Genomic DNA, 19,966 nt, shown 5'->3' on the forward strand with positions numbered 1-19,966 from the left:
GTATATCTACAATGTCCGTGGTGATTTCTCCTCTATCATTTTGGATTTTGTTTATATGAGTTCTTTCTCTTTTTTTCTTGGTAAGTCTTGCCAAGGGTTTGTCAATTTTGTTGATATTTTCAAAGAACCAGCTCCTTGTTCTATTAATTTTTTCTATAGTTTTTCTGTTCTCTATTTCATTTATTTCTGCTCTGATTTTTATTATCTCCTTTCTTCGGCTGGTTTTGGGTTTTCTTTGTTCTTCATTTTCTAGTTCCTTAAGGTGTGAAGTTAAGTGTTTCACTTGGGCTCTCTCTTGTTTGTTCATATATGCCTGAAGTGATATGAACTTCCCTCTTATCACTGCTTTTGCTGCATCCCATAGATTCTGATATGTTGTATTGTCATTTTCATTTGTCTGTATATATCTTTTGATCTCTGCACTTATTTCTTCCTTGACCCATTCATTCTTTAAAAGTATGTTGTTTAGTTTCCACATTTTTGTGGGATTTTTTCCCTCTTTTTTGCTGTTGAATTATAGTTTTAGGGCTTTATGATCAGAAAATATGCTTGGAACAACTTCGATTTTTCTGAATTTGCTGATGTTATTTTTGTGGCCCAACATATGGTCAATTCTTGAGAATGATCCATGTACATTGGAGAAAAATGTATACTCAGTCACTTTGAGATGAAATGTCCTGTAAATGTCTATCATATCCAGGTGCTCTAGTGTTTTGTTTAAGGCCGCTATATCTTTGTTGATTCTCTGTTTGGATGACCGAACTAGAGCCGTCAGCAGTGTATTGAGGTCTCCAAGTATGATTGTATTTTTGTCAGTTTTTGTCTTAAGGTCAATAAGTAGCTGTCTTATATATTTTGGTGCTCCTTGGTTTGGTGCATATATACTAAGAATTGTGATGTCTTTTTGATTCAGTGTCCCCTTAGCCATTATGAAATGGCCAATTTTGTCTCTGAGTACTTTTGCTGTCTTGTAGTCAGAATTATCAGATATGAGTATTGCTACACCTGCTTTTTTGTGGATGTTATTTGCTTGGAGTATTGTTTTCCAGCCTTTCACTTTGAATTTGTTTTTATCCTTGTTACTTAGATGAGTTTCTTGTAGGCAACATACAGTTAGATTTTCTTTTTTGATCCATTCAGCTACTCTGTGCCTTTTTATTGGTAAGTTTAATCCATTTACATTTAGTGTAATTATTGACACTTGTGAGTTCCCTATAGCCATTTTATAGATTGCTTTCTGTTAGTTTTGTGCCTTGATTGATTCTTCTCTTTCGTTTTTCTATCTTTTGTTTTTATTTGGTTATGTTCCATACATCTTTCCTCTGTTGCTATCTTTTTTAAATCATGTGCTTCTGTGGTGGTTTTTCCAATGGTGGTTACCATTAATTAATGAAAAGGGTTCCTACCCTGTTCATTGTAGTGCACTATTTTGTGAGTACTTTTGCACTCCATTGCCCTTTGCTACTGTTAATCTCTATCCTCTCCCTCCCTTTCTTATTGTTGTCACAGTTTAAATTTGGTTTTGTTATGTTCTTCTTGGAGCTTTTACTTGTGGCTTTGTTGTTGTTGTTTTTTATTCCTTGTATCTGATTGGAGAACCCTCTTTAGTATTTCCTGGAGTGGGGGTTTTCTGGTGATAAATTCTCTCATCTTTTCTGTATCTGTGAATGTTTTTATTTCTCCTTCATATTTGAAGGATAGCTTTGTTGGGTATAGTATTCTTGGCTAAAAGTTACTCTCTTTTAAGACTTTAAATATTGGGGTCCACTCTCTTCTAGCTTGTAGAGTTTCTGTTGAGAAATCTGATGATAATCTAATGGGCCTTCCTTTATATGTTGTATTCTTCTTTTCCCTGGCTGCCTTGAGAATTTTTTCTTTGCAGTTGGTTTGTGCCAATTTTATTATGATGTGCCTTGAAGTAGGTTTGTTGGGGTTAAGAAAACTTGGAGTTCTGTTTGCTTCTAGAATTTGAGGTTTTAGTTCTTTCCACAGGTTTGGGAAGTTCTCATCTATTATTGTTTGAGTATGTTCTCCATTCCATTTTCTCTCTCTTCTCTCTCTGATATACCTATTATTCTTATGTTATTCTTTTTGATGGAGTCAGATAATTCCTGTAGGGCTATCTCATTTTTTTTTAATTTTTGAATCTCTTTCTTCTTCTCTTTGTTGAGCCTCAAGTTGCTTGTCTTCTATTTCACTAATCCTCTCTTCTATCTGGCCGGTTCTATTAGCTAAGCTTGTTACTTTTTTTTTCAGCTCATGAATTGAGTTTTCCATCTCTGTTTGATTTGTTTTTATAGTTTCAATTTCCTTGGAGATATACTCTTTGTGTTCATCGAGTTGTTTTCTGAGCTCCCTAAATTGCCTTTCTGTGTTTTCTTGGATATCTCTGAGTATTTTTAGGATTTCTATTTTAAATTCTCTGTCATTTAACTCCAAGGTTTCCAATATCTTAAATTTTTTCTCCATAGATTTTTCCTCATCTCTCTGTGTTACCTCTCTTTCTTTTGTATCCATGATATTCGATTTTCTCTTCTTTAATGGCATCTGAGGGTGGTTTTCTTGATAGTATTAATGAGGTTTTATAAGGAATAAAAAGATAAAAAAATAAAAATAAAAATAAAAAATTGCTTTTTTTAAAAAAATTAATCATTAAATAAAGAAAAATAAAATAAGATAAAAATTTGAGAAAAAAAGGGAAATGTTCCTTTCCCTCCTTTTTTCCTCTCCTCTCCTCTCCCCTCTTTCTTGAGAAAATCTTGTGATGAACTGTGAATTATATTGTACTAAATAGAACAAATAATACCTGTAGTGGAGGGCCTGAATTGGGGAGAAGTAATAAAGGTGTAAAGGAAAAAGAAAAAAAAAGAAAAAGAAATAAAAGAAAAAAAATATATATATATAAAAGGGGGGCAGTATAGACCCACAAAAAGCAAATTAGGAAAAAATTTGGGTCAAGAATAAAATGATTTGCTTTTAGGTGTTGGCTGACTCAGAGTTATAATGAGAGGAATAAAAGGGAAACAGGAAAAAGGGGTCAAAAATTAAAAAATTACTATTGTATTTAGTGGAACAAGAACTAGATAAAATGGAGAGCCAGGGATGGGAGCACTACTAATGTGTTAAAAAGGTGAAGTAAAAACCCTCCAAAATGCCACAAACTTATGTTTGAGTCCCAGATAAGATTATTTGTTCGTTATTGAGGTTTGAATGAGAGAAGACGTAAAGGAGAGAGGAAGAGACTAATATAGAGGGAGAAAAGAGAGAGAGAGAGAGAGAGAGAGAAAAGATGGAACCACTTAAATAAGAAAAAAGAAAAAGGAGGAGAGAGAAAGAGAGAGTTAGAGATTTTGGATTGCAACCCTCATAGAGAGAAAGGAGGAGGAAAGAAAAGGTAATGGGAGATGTAACACTTATGGGTAGTGTAGTTCAAATAGAGGCGAGAGTAAGACTGAGAAAGAATTAAATGACCAAATTGGAATAGAAAAAAAAATCAAGAATGAAGAAAAGAGACACAGATGAACAAATATAATAAAATGGGATAGGTTATAAAGTCTGCAGATTATTCTTGATTTTGAGAGGTTGTCGTCTTGCTTTTTCTTTTCTGTCTTTCTGGTCGGTGACTTTGTACCCCGGGTTCTGCCCCTGTGGCACGCTCTGGAAGAGGTTTGCAGTTGATAATTCTCTATGGCGATGTCATGTATTGGGCTTCAGTCTTGTTGGCAGTCGAGGCTAATTAGTGTTTATAGGCTCCAACAGTGAGAGGGTCTCTCACTGTGAGAGTGTTCCTGGAGCCTCTCTCCTAGTCTTTCCTTCCACAATTAGAAGCCTGATAATCCAGCTATGGGGTTGCTGCTGCCTCTGCCTGGATAGTAAGAGGCTCAAAAAGCTGGCAACTCCCTACTCTATTCCCACTCAGCACAGGGCTCTGAGTAAGGCTCAGTCAGTCAGAGCTGCTGGCATAATCAGGCGGGGCTTCCTCCCACTCAAAGACCTCTGGCTCTGCCCCTCTGTGGGATAACATGGGTGCCCACTCCAGAGGCGTTGGGAGGAATCTCTTGCCCACTCTCCGTGCATGCCCACCAGGATGTCAGACCAGCCAGTTCATACTTCGAGTGAAATCCCTATCCACACGGAAAAGATCGAGCATTGGAATTGGCTCACACTCTATCCCTGTGCACGGCCCCCTCAGGGTGCTGGGGCAGCTAAGAGATTCCTCTCCTGACCCGCTCACAGGCCTCTGAATCTACTCCTCTGTGGGAAAACACAGGCGCTCACCCCTGAGGAGTTCAGAGGAATCTCTTGCCCACTCTCCGTGTGCGCCAACCTGGATATCAGGCCAGTTGGAATCAGGCTTTTTCTCACTCCGAGAAAGCCCTCTGCCCACACAGAAAAGTTATGGCGTTGGAATTGGCTTTCTCTCTGTCCCCGTGCAGCTTTCCCAGGGCGCTGGGGCTTCCGCTCCTTGCCCGCTCACAGGCCTCTGACTCTGCTCCTCTGTGAGAAAACATGGGCGCCCACCGCTGAGGAGTTCGGAGGAATCTCCTGCCCACTCTCTGTGCGTGCACGCTGACCAGAATATCAGGCTCAGGCGGGATGCCTCTCACTCCGAGAAAGCCCTCCTCCTGCACAGAAAAGTTCCACCGTTGGAGTTGGCTCCAGCTCCCTCCCCGTACCTGGTCCCCTCAGGGCGCTGGGGCTCCTAGGAGATGCCGCTTTTTGCCCACACAGAGGCCTCTGACTCTGCTTCTCTGTGTGTTAGCACGGGCTGCGCCCACCCGTGAAGTGTTTGTAGGAATCTCTTGCCCACTATCCATGCGCATGCTGACCAGGAGATGCGGAAAATGGCTGCCCCACTTGTCTTTCTTTGTCTGGGTTTGGTGCGCGTGTTAGCTTGAATTGCCCAGGTTTTTCTGCAGCTTGGATCTCCGTGCCACAGCCTGGTTTGGCTGTTTGTACCGCGGCCTGGATCTATTCACTCCCTATGCCCGACTTAGTTTCTATATTCTCAGTTCTCAGTGAAAGCCATCCTGTTTGGATTAGAGAGGAAGGTGGAGCATTTCTAACTCCTTATTTCCCCCGGGGTTTGACCATATATCTAGCCAATCTTTTGCTCGACCCTACCTTTGGGTGTGTTGTGAAGCATCTGAAGACTCCAAGGATAGGTTTTTCTGTTTCTGGTTGAAGAACTTGTTGAGTTTATGGGGAGATTTTCGGTATCGCTTCCTACCGCGCCATCACTCTGACGTCATCACCTACATAATTTTTAACATTAAAAAATGATTTGTTCACTTAATAAACATAAATGATAGGTTCTAGGAAGAAATCACTATGAAATTGTTAACAAAACACAGTAAGTAAAATTTCAAAACATATAATGAAAAACATAAATTTAAATTCCAAATAATTTTAATACAGATTTTTCTATGTTAATTTATTATTTTAATTTAGTGTGATCCTTGCACTTGATGCTTGCTGCACAGAGATTTTATATTAGGTTCCAATTTGGTTAGCTTTAGTCTCAAGTCTCTACGTTGTGTTATATCCAGCCGATTTCTTTTTTTTTTTTTTACCAGTAAATCATTTACAGCACTAAATCCACATTCAGCTAAAAATGAAGATGGAAATGGTAGCAATAGTTTTCTTGCACATTTGGTTGAATTTGGGTATTTGATTTCTGTTTCCTCACAAAGCCATGCCATCGCTCCTTTGATATTAAATAAAGCTTTAACTGACTCATCATTTTGCAATTCTGCAAGTTCTTCATGATACTGCATATTTGATATATCAGACAAATCCACTAACATTGGCTGCATCATTAATGTTGGGAAATCAATTTGTTTTAAATCAGAAAATCTTTCTTTTAAATCAGCCGATAGAATATTCAAATGATTGACAATAACAAGTAAAGCAGTATCAGTTACTTCACATTTTTGGAGCCAATGAAACTGTTTCAAGTTTTTGTTGTTAATATGTTTCTGACATAACTCAGTATTGGTAATGAAACCAAATATCTTTTCTTTTGCATCGACAAGAGTTAGATTTGTTCCTTGAAGTTGTTTATTTAATATATTTAGTTTTTCAAAGATATCAGCTAAATAACTCACAAATGCTTTACCATCTATTGTTAACAGATACTTCATTTCAGGTTTGTTGCTTAAAAAATCACTAAGAGTATCAAACAGTTCCATAAATCTTTTCAAACAGTTTCCTTTAGATAGCCATCTTACTTCAGTATGAAGTAAAAGTCTCACATGGTCTTCATTTTGTTCTTCACAAAATAGCTTGAAAAGATGCTCACATTTGGCACTAGCTTTAATAGCATTAACACACTTTATTACTGTATGTAATACTTCATTCAAACAGGTGAGATGTTTTTAGCTACCAAGTTTTCCCTATGAATAACACAATGCACAAGAATCATTTCTGGATTCACATCTTTCATCAATTTTAAGCAGCCATTTTTCTTGCCCATCATATTGGGAGCACCATCTGCAGCACAAGATGTTATATTTTTCATTGGTATATCATTGACATCTAAGTAGTTTTTTAGCTTATTATATATATCTTTGGAGGTAGTGGTGCTTTCTAATCTTTTACAGAACAACATTTCTTCAGCAAAATGTCCTTTATCAATATATCTTACGTAAGTTATCAATACTGCCTCACTGTCTCTCAAAGTTGATTCATCCATTTGCAAGGAGAATTTTCTTGTTTTCAGCTTTTCAGGAAGTTGTTTTTCAATATCCTCACTCATTTCGTCTATTCTTCTGCTAACAGTATTGTCACTGAGTGGCATAGCTTTTACATCTTTGTCATCTTTTTCAAGAACCGTTTTAAGAAATGCTGATATTGACGGTTTTATTAAATTCTCTCCTATAGTGTGATTTTCTCCAGTTTTAGCAATGAATAAAGAAGTTTGATAACTAGCCTCAAGAACACGATTATTAGTTGAAGTATGAGCAGTAAATAGAGACTTTAATGTTGTTCTTTTTTCAAAATTTTTCTTTAAAGTTTTAAAGTAACTCAAATCTGAATTAATATGAGCACTATGTTTCGCCTTAAAATGCACCTCAAGATGACCTTGTTTCATTGATTCCTTGGACAAGCATTGCTGGCATAAAAGACAAAAAGGAATCCGCTCATCGTGAACAGCAGGTATGAACCCAAATTTTAAATATTCCTCCGAATATTGACGAGTTTTTTTCTTGCTTGCACCACTCATTTTATTATGGGCTATAAGAAATAAAAATAAGATCAATTAAAAACTAATATTAAAATATGTGTTAAAATATATTTAATGTGATATAGAGTAAACATATACTAAAAATTCATATTTATTTAAATGTATATAACACATTTACTACACTACCACTGCAAATCAAAAGGTATCTATATTTTTTCCACTTGACAAAATTTTCTGGAAAGTTATGCTTCTAAAATTAAAATTGTCATGCATGCACTTTTATAGCCCCAATAATAGTTATAAAATATTATTGCTTTCTAGCCCCGATGCAAGAAGTACTTAATAAAGAGTTTAATATTGATAAAAATAAAATCAAATACTTACCAATTATATCTATACAATATATATATATATATGTATATTCGTTAAATCAACGAGCTTTTACAACAGTTTTGACTGACATTTATTTCAAATTAACACCAACTGAATGATGTGAAACACTACAGAAGTTGTGATGGGCCAATTAGGTGAGAATAACTGCGTTGTTTAGCGAGTTTTTAAAATGTCCGGGATTCCCCGCGGCAGACGGGACGCTCCGCGGTGAACCCAGGACGAAGTTTACTTGACGACGCCAATCACCCAGTTGATATTTTGGTCTCGTCAAACGAAATTATACTTAATAATTATTTACCACAATTATTTAAGAATTGTATTTTTTGTTAAATTTGGCACAGATATCTAGCATTGCATTTAAATGGCCGGGGCAAAAGAGTTAAAGTCGTGTCGAGTCCATTTTCAAATTGCCCCCCTTAACTATCAAATTGCCCCCCTGTGGGGCGTGGGCCCACGTTGGGAAACACTGGGTTAAAGGGTAATGATCAGTGAGAAATTACCATGTTACTCAAAGAAAAACTACCCCATGATAGACTCAGTTAGCTAATAGGACCTGCAGGGCTTTGTCTCCAACTTGGTCCTCAGGTCTTATCCCTGCCATTTCCTGCCTCACACTGAAGGACAGCAACTCCAAATTGCTCTGTAACTTTGCTTATTCTGCTTTACCAATATTCTGTGTTAAATCTCCAGGAAGCTGGCCTCGGACCTGCATTCGATGCTCTTCCTTTAAAATAAATTGGAATAATTCACAGTTCAATCTCTTGTTCTTCTCTCCTACAAGAATGTGAGCTTCTGGCTTACAGTAGTTATTCAATTAAAATTTTTCATGGAAAAAGGTCAAGAAGGAAGTATGTAAACAAGGTTAGAGAAAGAGGTAAATAGTTCTGCAAAATTCCCACCCTGCTGTCATCTACCATGCCTACCTGGCAAGGGAGTCTCCCCTAAAAGTTTTCTTCCCCCACCTGCCACCATTATCCCTCTTCAGTATTTTGATCCTCTTGGAGATCTTGCCCAAATAATACATTCTTTGCTTTACACGTGGTACATATTTGTTGAATGAATTAAGTAATTAGTGAAAGAACAAATGTATAAAATGGCATTAAACTGTAAGTAATCAGAGATTCTCATGGTCTGAAGGACCAGGAAATGCACTTACCTTACCTTACCTTACCTTAAATTGGATGATTATTTCTTTTTATTTTATAAATGTTTATTAATGTTAATGGGGTGACATCAATAAATCAGGGTACATATATTCAAAAAAAAACATGTCCTGATTATCTTTTCATTCACTTATGTTGCATACCCATCACCCAAAGCCAGATTGTCCTTTGTCACCTTTTATCTAATTTTCTTTGTGCCCCATCCCCCTCCCCCTCCACCTCTCTTCCTTCTCTCCCGTGCCCCCCCTCCCCCCCACCCCCGGTAACCACCACACTCTTGTCCATGTCTCTTAGTCTCGTTATTATGTCCCACCAATGTATGGAATCATGTAGTTCTTGGTTTTTTCTGATTTACAAATTTCATTCCGTATAATGTTATTAAGATCACAGCATTTTGTTGTAAATGATCCGATGTCATCATTTCTTATGGCTGAGTAGTATTCCATAGTATATATGTGCCACATCTTCTTTATCCAGTATTCTATTGAAGGGCTTCTTGGTTGTTTCCATGTTTTGGCCACTGTGAACAATGCTGCAATGAACATGGAGCTACATGTATCTTTACATATCAATGTTTCTGAGTTTTAGGGGTATATACCCAGTAGAGGGATTGCTGGGTCATAAGGTAGTTCTATTTTCAGTTTTTTGAGGTACCACCATACTTTCTTCCATAATGGTTGCACTACTTTACATTCTCACCAACAGTGAATGAGGGTTCCTTTTTCTCCACAGCCTCTCCAGCATTTGCTATTACCTGTCTTTTTGATAATAGCTAATCTAACAGGTGTGAGGTGGTAACGCATTGTAGTTTTGATTTGCATTTCTCTAATAACTAACAAAGATGAGCTCTTTTCATATATCTGTTGGCCATCTGTATTTCTTCCTGGGAGAAGTGTCTGTTCATATACTCTTCCCATTTTTTTATTGGATTGTTTGTTTGTTTGTTGTTGAGTTTTATAAGTTCTTTGTAAATTTTGGATATTAGGCCCTTATCTGAGCTGTTGTTTGAAAATATCATTTCCCATTTAGTTGGCTGTCTGTTTATTTTGATATCATTATCTCTTGCTGAGCAAAAACTTTTTAGTCTGATGTAGTCCCATTCATTTATCTTTTCCTTCACTTCTCTTGCCTTTGGAGTCAAATTTCATAAAATGCTCTTTAAAACCCAGGTCCATGAGTTTACTACCTATGTCTTCTTCTATGTACTTTATTGTTTCAGTCTTATATTTAGGTCTTTGATCAATTTTGAATTAATTTTTGTACACGGGGACAAACTGTAGTCGAGTTTCATTCTTTTGCATGTGGCTTTCCAGTTTTCCCAGCACCATTTATTGAAGAGGTTTTCTTTTCTCCATTGTGTGTTGTTGGCCCCTTTATCAAAAATTATTTGACCATATATATGTGGTTTTATTTCTGGACTTTCTATTCTGTTCCATTGGTCTGAGTGTCTATTTTTCTGCCAATACCATGCTGTTTTGATTATTGAGGCCCTATAATATAGTTTGAAGTCAGGTATTGTAATGCCCCAGCTTCATTCTTTTTCCTTACGATTGCTTTGGCTAAACGGGGTTTTTCATAGTTCCATATAAATCTGATGATTTTTTTGTTCCATTTCTTTAAGGAATGTCATAGGAATTTTGATGGCAATTGCATTAAATTTAAATGTTGCTTTGGGTAATATGGCCATTTTGATTATATTTATTATTCCTACCCACGAACAAGGAATATTTTTTCATCTCATTGTATCTTTTTTGATTTCCCTTAACAATGCTTTGTATTTTTTGTTATATATGTCCTTTACATTCTTTGTTATGTTTATTCGTAAGTATTTTATTTTTTTTGTTGCAATCGTGAAGGGGATTATTTTTTGAGTTCGTTTTCTTATATTTCATTGTTGGCATAGAGTAAGGCTATGGAGTTTTGTATGTTAATTTTGTATCCTGCGACCTTACTGTATTGGTTTATTGTTTCTAGTAATCTTTTTGTGGAGTCTTTCGGGTTTTCGATGTATAGGATCATATCATCTGCAAAAAGTGATACCTTTACTTCTTCTTTTCCAATATGGGTACCTTTTATTTCTTTCTCTTGTCTGATTGCTCTTGCCAGAAGTTCTAGCACCACGTTAAATAAGAGTGGAGAGAGTGGACAACCCTGTCTTGTTCCTGATTTAAGGTGGAAAGTCCTCAGTTTTATGCCATTTAATATGATGTTGGCTGATGGTTTATTCTATATGGCCTTTATCATGTTGAGATATTTTCCTTCTATACCCATTTTGTTGAGTGTCTTAAACATAAAGTTGTGTTGTATTTTATTGAATGCCTTTTCTGCATCTATTGATAAGATCATGTGGTTTTTCTCTTTGTTTTGTTGATGTTAAATAGAAGCAATACTGTTAATATGAGTAACAAGAATAATTTCTCCCAGCACAAGTGTATATCAGAACGAATACTTCACTGATAGTTAACAAATTACTAAGCCTATACAAAAAATAAACCCCTTATACCATGATTTGTTAGCCCAACACTGATGTGCACCCAAGGGAAAGATTAAAAGGAGCAAAAGGAACTCAGCAAACACGAACCCCGCCTGTTTACCAAAAACATCACTTCTAGCCTTACCAGTATTAGAGGCACTGCCTGCCCAGTGACATAAGTTTACATTAACCATTTTACGTATGTTGAACCAGGATGATTATTTCTTAATGACCAAGATTCTTCTTTTATGCTCTTTGATTTCTAAAAAGCATATACAGAATACATATAATTTTAGAAAACCAATATATTTTATTTCCAACTTTAAAATTACTCCAAAATGTTTTTCTCCTTAAAACCAGATCTGGAACATGTTCAGGACTTTGTAAGCTTTAAAACAAACACAAAAGTGACGTCACGGAAATGGCGCCGTGAGCAGCGCATCTGACAGATCTCACCAAAATCACAACAAATTTATCAACTAGAAACAGAAAAATTTATCCTCGGAGCATTCTGGAGTTCCACACAAACTGAAAGCGAAAGGACTGTTATCACTTGAATCTGAGAGACAAGGGTGTGGAGAAAGCTAACTACTGCAGGGACGTTCATTCAAGCCGCGGAGGGAGTTCGCCTGTGTGCTATCAACAAGACCACCCTCAGATGCCAATAAGAAAGAGAAAATCGAATATTATGGATACAAAAGAAAGAGAGGTAACACAAATAGATGTGGAAAAATCTATGGAGAAAAGACTTAACATATTGGAAGCCTTGGAGCTAATGACAGAGAATTTAAAATAGAAATCTTAAAAATAATAAGAGATATACAAGAAAACACAGAAAGGCAATTTAGGGAGATCAGAAAACAACTCAATGAACACAAAGAATATATTACCAAGGAAATTGAAACTATAAACACAAATCAAACAGAAATGAAAAACTCAATTCACGAGCTGAAAAATGAGGTAACAAGCTTAGCTAACAGAACAGCCCAGATAGAAGATAGGATTAGTGAAATAGAAGACAAACAACTTGAGGCACAACAGAGAGAAGAAGAAAGAGACTCAAAAATAATAAAAAACGAGAAAGCCCTACAGGAATTGTCTGACTCCATCAGAAAGAATAACATAAGAATAATAGGTATATCAGAGGGAGAAGAGAAAGAAAATGGAATGGAGAATATACTCAAACAAATAATAGATGAGAACTTCCCAAGCCTGTGGAAAGAACTAAAGCCTCAAATTCAAGAAGCAAACAGAACACCAAGTTTTCTTAACCCCAACAAACCCACTCCAAGGCACATCATAATAAAGATGACACAAACCAATGTCAAAGAAAAAAATCTCAAGGCAGCCAGGGAAAAGAAGAGTACAACATATAAAGGAAGGCCTATTAGATTATCATAAGATTTCTCAGCAGAAACTCTACAAGCTAGAAGAGAGTGGACCCCAATATTTAAAGCCCTGAAGAGAGGAACTTTCAGCCAAGAATACTATACCCATCAAAGCTATCCTTCAAGTACGAAGGAGATATAAATACATTCACAAATACAGAAAAGATGAGAGAATTTATCAGCAGAAAGCCCCCACTCCAGGAAATACTAAAGGGGATTTTCCAACCAGATTCAAAGAACAAAAGAAAACAACACCACAAGTAACAGCTCCACCAAGAACATAATAAAACCAAACTTAAACTGTGACAACAAAGAAAAAATGGGGGGGAGAGGATGGAGATTAACAGTAGCAAAGGATGATAAAGTGCAGAAATACTCATAAGATAGGGTACTACAATGAATATGGTAGGTACCCTTTTCATTACTTAATGGTAACCACCCTTGAAAAAACCACCACAAAAACACTTGACTTAAAAAAGGTAGCAACAGAGAAAAGAAGTATGGAACACAAACAAACAAAAACAAATGATAGAAAAACAAAAGAGAAGAATCAAACAAGATACAAAACTAACAGAAAGCAATTTATAAAATGGCAGTAGGGAACCCACAAGTGTCAATAATTACACTAAATGTAAATGGATTAAACTTACCAATAAAAAGACACAGAGTAGCAGAATGGATTAAAAAAGAAAATCCAACCATATGCTGCCTACAAGAAACACATCTAAGCAACAAGGATAAAAACAAATTCAATGTGAAAGGCTGGAAAACAATACTCCAAGCAAACAACACCCAAAAAAAAGCAGGTGTAGCAATACTCATATCTAATAATGCTAACTACAAGACAGAAAAAGTACTCAGAGACAAAAATGGTCATTTCATAATGATTAAGGGGAAGTTGAATCAAGAAGACATAACAATCCTTAATATATATGCAACAAACCAAGGAGCACCAAAATATATAAGACAGCTACTTATTGACCTTAAAACAAAAACTGACAAAAATACAATCATACTTGGAGACCTCAATACACCGCTGATGGCTCTAGATTGGTCATCCAAACAGAGAATCAATAAAGATATAGTGGCCTTAAATGAAATACTAGAACACCTGGATATGATAGACATCTACAGGACACTTCATCCCAAAGCGACAGAGTATACATTTTTCTCTAGTGTACATGGAACATTCTCAAGAATTGACCATATGTTGGGCCACAAAGACAATATCAGCAAATTTAGAAAAATTGAAATTGTACCAAGCATATTTTCTGATCATAAAGCCTTGAAACTAGAATTCAACTGCAAAAAAGAGGGGGAAAAACCCACAAAAATGTGGAAACTAAACAACATACTTCTAAAAAATGAATGGGTCAAAGAAGAAATAAGCGCAGAGATCAAAAGGTATATACAGACAAATGAAAATGACAATACGACATATCAGAATCTCTGGGATGCAGCAAAAGCAGGAACAAGAGGAAAGTTCATATCACTTCAGGCCTATATGAACAAACAAGAGAGAGCCCAAGTAAACCACTTAACTTCACACCTTAAGGAACTAGAAAAAGAAGAACAAAGACAACCCAAAACCAGCCGAAGAAAGGAGATAATAAAAATCAGAGCAGAAATAAATGAAATAGAGAACAGAAAAACTATAGAAAAAATCAATAAAACAAGGAGCTGGTTCTTTGAAAAGATCAACAAAATTGACAAACCTTTGGCAAGACTCACCAAGGAAAAAAGGCACAGGACTCAAGTAAATAAAATCCAAAATGAAAGAGGAGAGATCACCACAGACATCATAGATATACAAAGAATTATTGTAGAATACTATGAAAAATTATATGCCACCAAATACAACAATCTGGAAGAAATGGATAAATTCCTAGAACAATACAACCTTCCTAGACTGAGTCATGAAGAAGCGGAAAGCCTAAACAGACCAATCAGCAGGGAGGAAATAGAAAAAACTATTAAAAACCTCCCCAAAAATAAAAGTCCAGGCCCAGACGGTTATACTAGTGAATTCTATCAAACATTCAAAGAAGACTTGGTTCCTATTCTACTCAAAGTCTTCCAAAAAATTGAAGAAGAAGCAATGCTTCCAAACACATTTTATGAGGCCAACATAACCCTCATACCAAACCTGGCAAGGATGGCACAAAGAAAGAAAACTACAGACCAATATCTCTAATGAATACAGATGCTAAAATACTAAACAAAATACTGGCAAATCAAATACAACAACATATTAAAAAAATAATACATCATGATCAAGTGGGATTCATCCCAGAATCTCAAGGATGGTTCAACATACGCAAAACGGTTAACGTAATACACCATATCAACAAAACAAAGAACAAAAACCACATGATCTTATCAATAGATGCAGAAAAGGCTTTTGATAAACTACAACACAATTTTATGTTTAAGACTCTCAACAAAATGAGTATAGAAGGTAAATATCTCAACATGATAAAGGCCATATAGGATAAACCATCAGCCAACCTCATATTAAATGGCATAAAACTGAGGACTTTCCACCTTAAAACAGGAACAAGACAGGGTTGTCCACTCTCTCCACTCTTATTTAACATGGTGCTAGAAGTTCTGGCCAGAGCAATCAGACAAGACAAAGAAATAAAAGGCATCCATATCGGAAAAGAAGAGGTAAAGGTATCACTTTTTGCTGATGATATGATCCTATACATCGAAAACCCGAAGGACTCCACAAAAAGATTACTAGAAACAATAAACCAATACAGTAAGGTCGCAGGATACAAAATTAACATACAAAAGTCCATAGCCTTTCTATATGCCAACAATGAAATATTAGAAAACGAACTCAAAAAATAATCCCCTTCACGATTGCAACAAAAAAATTAAAATACCTAGGAATAAACATAACAAAGAATGTAAAGGACCTATATAACGAAAACTACAAGGCATTATTAAGAGAAATAGAAAAAGACACAATGAGATGGAAAAATATTCCTTGTTCTTGGATAGGAAGAATAAATATAATTAAAATGGCCATATTACCCAAAGCAATATATAAATTTAATGCAATTCCCATCAAAATTCCTATGAGATTTTTTAAAGAAATGGAACAAAAAATCATAAGATTTATATGGAACTATAAAAAACCCCGAATAGCCAAAACAATCCTAAGGAAAAAGAATGAAGCTGGGGGCATTACAATACCTGACTTTAAACTATATTATAGGGCCACGATAATCAAAACAGCATGGTATTGGCAGAAAAATAGACACTCAGACCAATGGAACAGAATAGAAAGCCCAGAAATAAAACCACATATATATGGTCAAATAATCTTTGATAAAGGGGCCAAGAACACACAATGGAGAAAAGAAAGCCTCTTCAACAAATGGTGTTGGGAAAACTGGAAAGCCACATGCAAAAGAATGAAACTCGACTACAGCCTGTCCCCGTGTACTAAAATTAATTCAAAATGGATCAAAGACCTAAATATAAGACCTGAAACAATAAAGTACATAGAAGAAGACATAGGTACTAAACTCATGGACCTGGGTTTTAAAGAACATTTTATGAACTTGACTCCAATGGCAAGAGAAGTGTAGGCAAAGATAAATGAATGGGACTACATCAGAATAAAAAGTTTTTTCTCAGCAAGAGAAACTGATATCAAAATAAACAGACAGCCAACTAAATGGGAAATGATATTTTCAAACAACAGCTCAGATAAGGGCCTAATATCCAAAATTTACAAAGAACTCATAAAACTCAACAACAAACAAACAAACAATCCAATAAAAAAATGGGAAGAGGACATGAACAGACACTTCTCCCAGGAAGAAATACAAATGGCCAACAGATATATGAAAAGATGCTCATCTTCATTAGTTATTAGAGAAATGCAAATCAAAACTACAATGAGATACCACCTCACCCCTGTTAGATTAGCTATTATCAACAAGACGGGTAATAGCAAATGTTGGAGAGGCTGCGGAGAAAAGGGAACTCTCATCCACTGTTGGTGGGATTGTAAAGTAGTACAACCATTATGGAGGAAAGTATGGTGGTACCTCAAAAAACTGCAAATAGAACTACCTTATGACCCAGCAATCCCTCTACTGGGTATATACCCCCAAAACTCAGAAACATTGATACGTAAAGACACATGTAGCCCCATGTTCATTGCAGCACTGTTCACAGTGGCCAAGACATGGAAACAACCAAAAAGCCCTTCAATAGAAGACTGGATAAAGAAGATGTGGCACATATACACTATGGAATACTACTCAGCCATAAGAAATGATGACATCAGATCATTTACAGCAAAATGGTGGGATCTTGATAACATTATACGGAGTGAAATAAGTAAATCAGAAAAAAACAAGAACTACATGATTCCATACTTTGGTGGAATATAAAAACGAGACTAAGAGACATGGACAAGAGTGTGGTGGTTACCAGGGGTGGGGGGAGGGAGGACATGGGAGGGAGGGAGGGAGAGAGTTAGGGGGAGGGGGAGGGGCACAGAGAATTAGATAGAGGGAGGTGGAGGACAATCTGACTTTGGGCGAGGGGTATGCAACATAATTTAATGACAAAATAACCTAGACATGTTTTCTTTGAATATATGTACCCTGATTTATTAATGTCATCCCATTATCATTAATAAAAATTTATTAAAAAAAAAAACCACACAACATTTTTTTAAATATTTGTTTTGTTGCAGGAAAACAACACTCAAATGGAGGATAATAGATGCCCAGACAACTTAATAGAAGAAGAATTTATTAGTAGCTGATGAAGCATGTTGGATTAGTAGCACCAAAACATGAGCTCCTCAAAGTTAGATTTCTTACATCTTATATACCTTTCACAGTGTCCATGCAAGGAGATCATAATTCCTTTGAGGTCCTACATGCACCTCATGACTCAAGGTGGGCCAGGGGAATTTCAGTGGGGCAAGGGGGAAATGGTTTCTGGACCCCTGGTTCTATCTTTTAACAGATCCTGTTTTTCTCATGAGTATTGTAAGAGTCTCCAGGAGATCAGTTAGAGATCTATAGAATGTGGGTAATCTTTAACTGGCTGAACCAGTCATTCCTGCAGGCCCATTCTCATGCATTCTTCTGGTCTCTCCCCCCTCATCCCCCCCTTTGACAAGAGTAGTAAAACTACTTATATTAAAGTTTTAAACCCACCAAAGGCTGAGAACCATCCCCCTAATAGGCTATTGGTGTCCCATCAATGCCAGACTTGCATAGACACATGTGCCAGTCTTCTCATCTCTTTGACAATGTCCTCAACTGCCTGGCCCTGGTCATCTATCTGCAGGCAACAATTAGTGAGATTGAATTTCCCACATACTCCTCCTTCTGCTGCTAATAGGTAGTCTAGTGCCAACCTGTTTTGGTAGATGGCATTTCTCATCTGAGTCTCTTGATGTGTGAGGAGGGTTAGGTCTTTCCGAGTCTCACTGGTAATTATTTCTAAGACTACTTGCAGTTTGATAATCTGGTTTAACATGTAAACAAGGGTACATTATACCCAAGATACATCCTCTGCCCAGTTGGCAGGTCCATAGTATTGGATTACCCATTCTGGGGGCCACTCATTATCTTTCCAGTCTCCTATCTAGAGTTTTCTTTTTACCCATTGTAAGGGCTGTGGGGATGGGTAGCCAAGTAGTTCTGTTGTGTTCAGAGGCAAGAAGAAGAAATATGGCTTTATTATACCAATTATAATTCCTGGGAAGGAGGATATAGGCCCTGATTCTTCAGATCCAGTAAAGTCCACATGGTGTTATCTGGTATCAGGCCTTGCCAGGCTCCAGCTAAGCCTGGAAATCTGGTCAATTAATTATTTTCTGTCTGATTTCCCCACCACACATTTTATTTGAAGGTGACATTATAATACCATTGGCCAGGCAAGTTTAATCCCCAACTGATTCAATGAAATTTCTTCCACCTCTGGCCAAGCAATATTGTCCTATAATAGTATGTTTAAAATCCATTGGCTGTCATCAGAAGTGTAGGGGGTTGTTATATTTGGCATAGCCCTAGGGAAACCAATTGTTTGGCTTCTCATGGCCATCTATCCCCCATTAGAGTTCCCTTACATACATAACAGAAGGTGACATTCAGGGGATGAGCTATTTCTTCAGCCATCCTGAGGAATACGTTCTTAGTTGGTTGTGGTGGGGGTAGGGGTTCAGTTGCTTCCTCATAAAAGGATTTATATACCTGGAAGGCTTGAGTGGGATGGTCCAATATCTGACCTCTTATAAAAATTGGAACCATGGGATCTAGTCCCTTCTTGTCAAAGTCAAGTGTTAGCAATTCTTCAGCCTTCCAATGGAGGGGTTTAGGGAATTGGTTATGATTAGCTCTAAGGGATTTCACTCATTGGTGGTGCTGTTTGACAGATCTTTTTCTAATTAAAATAAACCTCTTTATTTTTAGAGATGTCCTTTTCCCAAGTAGCCCATTGGACACATGATCAATATTTATATGTTATTGCACAGGGATAGCTATGAGCACATACATACTTTTCATTTACCCTGTAGCTTCTCTCACAGTCAAGGGACCCACACACCTTTTCTGAATGACTCATTGCATCACATGCATCAAACCTTAAGATGACTTGTTCTGGGTTTCCTTTGACCCTAGTTTGGGCCATGGTTGGTCCATCATTCCATCCCCACACTCCTCCTCCCTTTACTACTTTTACCTCAAAAACTACTTCAATGGGAAGGTCTGTGGGGCTATAACAGATATAAAGTTGGTCATTTTCTGGGTCACATACTGAATATTGAGTCTGATTATAGGTACAGGTCTCTTTCTAAGTTCCCTGGAATTCCTAGAAGCTATAGAAAAGCAAGGTGATGGAGACTCTTTGGTCTTTCTGGATATGAATACATAGTTCACAGTCCTCTGCCCTAGTTATCTTCCTTCCTCAGAGTCCAATTATAAGAAGCTCCACAGCAAGGTTACTCAGGCTTCAGTGGTATGTAGACCAGCCAGGTTTCAGTTTGTGGCTGGAGCAGGTCATGTTGTCTTTCTCAGGGTCAACTTACAGGGGTTGGTGGGATCTATCTGTGTCATCCTCGAGGGGGTCTCCGCAGGAGCCACTAGCTTCAATCAACTGTGGTGAACCCAGGCAGGTATTCCTTCTACTTTGGCAGCCATTGGAGTAGACAAGATCACAATGTAGGGTCCTCTCCACTTGGGATGAAGGGGTGCTGGGTTCCAGTCTCTGACCCACAAAAAGAATAAACAAGAGCAAACAGACTGATCAGAGCTCTAGCCAACACCCTCTTGGATATGGTACAGGCTACCCTGCCTAAAGGTTCTAGTTGTCTGCATAGTTC

Source organism: Saccopteryx leptura, chromosome 9, assembly GCF_036850995.1.
Source record: "Saccopteryx leptura isolate mSacLep1 chromosome 9, mSacLep1_pri_phased_curated, whole genome shotgun sequence".
In the NCBI taxonomy this organism is placed as follows: domain Eukaryota; kingdom Metazoa; phylum Chordata; class Mammalia; order Chiroptera; family Emballonuridae; genus Saccopteryx; species Saccopteryx leptura.